We start from the raw sequence: 6,132 nt of genomic DNA, 5'->3' as shown, positions 1-6,132 counted from the left end.
TCCCACCAAATAGGTGGATAACTTATCTCGGTACTATTTATTAGTCCTGGGATAAATTATCCCGAATATTGCAAACCAAACATGCATTAAAAATTTTATCTCGATATTATTTGTTTTTGTACCTTAAACCGAACGGCCCCTTAATAACAACAATGGTGACTGATATCCTAAGGTATATGATGCTAAATGTTTCAATTGTATAAAAGAAACAGATCATGTAAATTGTAAACTGGTCAATGATGATAAAAACAAAAAACATGTAAGAATTTTGTATTTTTAGTAAACAAGTTCATCATTAATTAGATAAATATATATGTAGCGTTATTTTCCTTATTTATAACTTATTTTTTAAAGAAAATAAATAAATATATCAAGATTTGCCTTTAATAGACTTTAAATTTACATAAAGGTGTAAGAAAAAATTTACGCAGTCAGTGGATATTACTTAATCTCTAATATTTGACGGATGAAAAGAACATATTCACATTAGAAAGATACGGACAGATTAGCACTCAGAAATAACATGATAATGACATGTCGAAGTGCAAAAAATTATAGAATTGTGCCAAAAGAAAAGTGAAAAAAAAGTGCAAAAAAACATTTTTTTAATGTGAAAGTGTCAACCTTACTCATGAGATGTAACTTGAATGGAAGAAATCGAAGAAAAAAATAAAAATAATAAAAATTGCGGAAAAAGAAGAAAATGAAGAAAAATATTAAAAAAACAAGAATCAAAGAAAATGTAAAAGTTGAGAGAGAATAGAAAAAATAAAGGTTGATAAAAAAAAGATTAAATAATAATAAAGGTCGAGAAAAATTTAAAAACAAAAAATCAAATAAAAAAAGCTTTTTTTTTTTAATAAAAGTAGACGTTGAAAGGTGTAAAGAACAAAAGTAAGGGTCAAGAAAAATTAAAAAGAACAAAAATAAAAATAAAAAAATAAAAAATATAAATGTAAAAGAAAAAAAAAGAAGTTGAGAGAAAAAAAAAAGTAAGGGTTGAGAAAATTAAAGAAAAAATGAAAGTAAAATTAAAAAGAAAAAAAAATAAAATTTAAAATATTTAAATATGAATTTGTTATCCATAAGAATATTTATGTAATTTACTCCAATAATAAGGGTAATTTTGTCCAAGAAAATATTAATTAATAGATAAAAACTATTTTAAAGAAATTTTTTTTATTTGAGACTAAAATTTAAAAGGCACCCAATTTAGGTTTATTTTTTGAAATTCACCCTTTGTGCCTCTTCCCTATTTTGCCTTTGCTGCTTTATAAGTAGCGCTAAACAAATTTGCCGCGGAACTTCAAACAAATTTTGTGACCGAATTTGAAACTGAACTTGTTATCTGAAAGTTGTACGGATATGGGTAGAGATCATCTGGGTAAAAATCTCTTACTTTAAACATGTTCATTAATTACTTTCGGATAATTAAAATTCATTCTTTTTTTGTGTATGTTTATTTGTAATATTTTACTGTGTCAGGAGGAGTGATTCTGGTATTGCTTACATTGGGAGGAATTGATTTTTTGAGCAAAAGACTGTTAAGTAAAAAGGAGGAGAAAACTTCAACAAATGTACGTGTAAACTCTAGTTTTGTTGTTGTTTTATGAGAACAAATTTGTATAAGATTAGAAAAGAATCATATCGTAATCAAGTGAATATGATGAATTAACCGTATGTTTTTAATTCAGGAGTCAAAGCATGTTATTTATGCACAATTATACCTTTTTCTAGATAACTTGGGTTCAATAACAAATACTTATTCTAGTAGTACTATTTTTAAATCTGGATTTTCTTTTTTGATTTATGTAAAATTTCTTCTGAAGTATTTTTTCTTGTGCGTGTAATTAACGGAATTAGGTTCATGAGGCAAAGGTGGATTATGTGAGTCAGCTATCAGATGTTGATGAGGCGAAGGTGGGTTGTACGAGTCAGCTACCAGATGACTCTTTGTCTTCAATTCTGTCACGTATGACAATTAAAGATGCTGTTAAGACCAGCATTTTGTCTACAAGGTGGACATATTTGGTTGCTTCTATGCTTACATTACAGTTCAGCCTTGACATGTTTGGCGTTAACTATTTAGGTCCTACATGTCAGCCTTACTATCAGAAAAAATTCTTGGAAGTAGTAAATCAGTTTTTGCAACTTTATTTGGGTCGTAAAGTGGTTGAACTTAAAATGCACACTTTCATTCAGAGAAAGTTTTCTAGTGAATTTGGCCAATTGATGCATTCTGTTTCAAAATTAGGTGTTGAAAGATTACATCTCAACTTTAGCTGTGGCAAAATTCCTACCTCAAAATACATTAACCTTCACCGCAACACATTTTTTGAATTTTCCCTTGAGCTTCTCTCTCAAGCATCCTCCTTGAAATCCTTGTTTTTGAGTGTTTGCGTTGTACAACCAAGTGTCACACTCCGTCTCAACTCCTTCAAGACCCTTTTAGCATTTTGTTGACACTAGTCCATCCAGTCCATACTCTGTGGTCAAATAATTCATTTAAAGATGCAATATGCTTTATAAGTGGGGAAAAAAAAGAAAGGAATAATTAATGTTCAAATAATTTGCAAAACAAAGAGCTGTACCCGGAGCAATATAACCCAGTGTTGCTAAGGTTTCAGTGTATAAATCACTCTCAGCGTCACCAAGTAGTTTTGAAATGCCAAAGTCACTTAGGTGGGCAACCATATCCTCATCCAGCAAGACATTCTGGGGTTTAGATCACAGTGAATCACAACCAACGGACACCCATGATAGAGATATTCCACACACTTGTTTCCTGTAGATTCTGATTACTCATTTGCCGAACTACTACTAATTGGTATACGGCTTTGCTATTGTTTCTCACACCATTACTCGGACAGCTATATAGCTTTGTATTCATAAAGTTAACTCTACCTTGATCACAAACTAGTTGGTATGGAATGAATCGCATGGCCTCCATTCCGCTCTACTAAGAACATTTTGTTACACTAAAAAAATTAAGTTCTCTAAAACTTAACATCCTCTATGTCATCTACAGAAATAAAATTACTCCATTAAGACAGCCAATTGCAACCAAGATAACCCATAGAACTGAACAGGTGTCATTTTCCTTTATGTGTTGTTCTCCTCGTATCTAACTTTTCTAAGTTGCCTTTCACAGGTAAACAAAGAGGTGGATCATCTGATCTTAAAATAGGTACTCTCGGCTATCCCAATCTATAATATGATCATTTTGTTAGGTATTGAATCATACGATTCTGAGCATCCTGCTTTTAACATTCATTCTACAAAACCAAAACGAGACCTTTCCTTGCTGGTGGAGAAAACCTTTGTGTTATTTTTCTTGTCTATTTGCTTTGTGTTCTAGTTAATCCACAATCTTTCGCAACAGCCATATGCCAATTATGTTGTGAAAGATGGACCACTAATGCATCATAAAAGTATTACTTATTACTTGACTGCAAATGAAAAACAAAACTATCGAAATGATCGGTACTTCACTACCTAATAATGGTCACTTAGCTCTTCCTGATCCATCACAATTTCTGCAAGAGACTGATCTTCCAAATCATCAACGTCATTTCCAGTTTCTTCATCAACATCATTGTTTCGAGGAGTTTATGTAGATGTTTACAGAGGAAAAACATACAACAAATGAAGAGGAAAAGAGAGATATCTTATTATGCTGCAAAGAAGTTGTTTAAATACAGAAAATCCTAACAAACTGCAGCGACAAATGCAGTAACACAAAAAAACTGAACTTTCCTAATAAATAGGAACTAAGTCCACCAACAGCGATATGCCTAAAGACTAGGAAAATCACAACTAAAAAATAGAAAAAATATCTATCTTCTCGAAAACAAAAGACACATCAGCAGCCATGTAATCATGCCAAACCAACATCATTTAACAGCTCATGAGGCAGATTTCAACAGTTTGCTCCAGAAACTGAAGTAGTAGTAGGTGATCTTCCAATAAAGTGTGCAAAGAGGTCAGCCTAGAGTTCGACTGATAATATGGCAAAGAGCCCCGAAGAGCAAAGAATGCATTTTTAAACTTGACTTACACCATCACCTGTACCAAAAATGTATAAAGATGAGTAAAGTATGAAAGCTTCTATTGATTTCATTTACATGTATGTGTACATATACAAGAGAATACAAACTAAATAAGGAAAGAATCAATCTTCTCCAAAAAAAGAAACTAAATCACTATGATATGATATACTGAGTTATGGAAGATCTGCTGTCATAGGAAAGATCAGTCATGAGATATCTTTCAAGATAGGATGTATGCGCCAATACGGCCCCCTCAAGATAGTCAATGTGTAGCAAAGCCTATCTTGAATAGGTGTTTATCAAAGGCTGGATTTGGTAGAGCTTTAGTTAGACTATCCACGATTTGTTCTGCAGCACGAATATGAACAATGTGAACTTGATTCTGCTGAACTTGTTTGCGAAAAAAGTGAAAGTTTACAGCAATGTTCTTCATGCGGCTATGAAAAACTGGATTTACACACAAATAAGATGCACCAACATTGTCACAGTAAATGGTTGGTCTTTGAGGGAGTGAAACAAGTAATTCTTTTAGCAGATTTGTCACCCAGTTGGTTTCATCCAGCGCACTTGCAACAGCACGATACTTTGCTTCATTTGATGAGAGAGCAATTGTTCTTTGTTTCCTAGAAGACCAGCTCATAGGATTTTGTCTAAAAAAACAATATGTAACCAGTAGTGGAAGCTCGATCACTCACATCTCCAGCCCAATCCGCAACAGAGTACATGGGTAGATTGAAATCATTACCTCTTTGAATGTGTAGAGCGGACTGAAGTGTTCCTTAGAGAAGTTAATGTCTGGACGAGTAAAAAATAAGTACTGTAGTTTTCCAAGAACTCTCCTATAGCGAGTGGCATCAGTTTGTTCCGCTCCATCATGTAGTTGAGGCACTTCAGTGGCACTCATTGGGGTTTTTGCTGAATTACAGTCCATTATGTTTTCGTCAGAGAGGATTTCATTGATGTAGTTAGACTGTGATAAAGAGGTTCCTTTGGTAGTTCGAAGCACCTCCACTCCAAGAAAGAAGTTTAGATTCCCAAAATCCTTAATGGAAAAACGCCCAGCAAGATGACCAATAACCCGATTTACCTATGAGTTGTGATTCCCTATAATAATTATATTGTCTACATAAACCAGTGCGTAAAAAATGTTGTTTGACACTTTGTAAATAAAGAGTGAGGCATTAGATTCTGACTTGACAAATCCCAGATAAAGAAGAAATGTCTTAAGTTCATTGTACCACGCCCGAGGGGCTTACTTGAGGCCATATATTGCTTTTTTTAGACAACATATATGGGAGGGAAATTGCTCGTACCTGGAGGTTGGACCATGTACACTTCTTCTTCTAAACGACCTTGCAACAACACATGGTTAACATCAAGTTGGTGTAGGGGCTAATTCTGTTGGACAGCAATAGAGAGAACCAAACGTGGCATGATAATCAACTCTAGAACGCCGTGTAAACCCCTTTACAACAAGTCGATCCTTGTAGCGATCAATTGTCCCATCAGCTTTTCTTTTTAACATGTATAACCATTTGCAAGAAACAATGTTTTTTGTGGGGTCATGTGGTACCAAATCCCATGTCTGATTATTCAATAATGCATCAAATTCATTTTTCATTGCTCTTTGCCACTCTGTGTGTTTGTTTGTTTGTTTGAAGTTGGTCGGGATAATGGAAGAGGATAAGTGATCCATAAAGTCAAGATGGTTTTTAGTTTGTAAATGTTGTGCAGCAAATTGATCACAACACAATTTGGAGTAGGAAGAGAAGGTTGTTGAGGTTATGTAGCTTGAGTAGGGTCAGGGGGAGGTTGTAGCGGAAGTGAGGTAAAGGGACAGGCAACGGTGTTTTGGCTAGCAGATGACATTGTTTTATTTCTACGACTGTATACAATTGGAAAAGCTGATGATTGAGGAAATGGGGGATAAAAATAGGTGTCACAGGTATCAGTAGGAACAACAACATTTGTTGGAGGAAAAGGAGAAGTGTTACCTGAACTTGCAGATTCTATTGGAGTGCAGGCAGAGGAGATGGTGTCTTTGAGAGCATTGCTGCTATCTGAACTTCGGATAAGTATGGGG

Source organism: Capsicum annuum, chromosome 4 (assembly GCF_002878395.1).
Source record: "Capsicum annuum cultivar UCD-10X-F1 chromosome 4, UCD10Xv1.1, whole genome shotgun sequence".
In the NCBI taxonomy this organism is placed as follows: domain Eukaryota; kingdom Viridiplantae; phylum Streptophyta; class Magnoliopsida; order Solanales; family Solanaceae; genus Capsicum; species Capsicum annuum.
Note: the sequence above shows the minus strand (reverse complement) of the source record.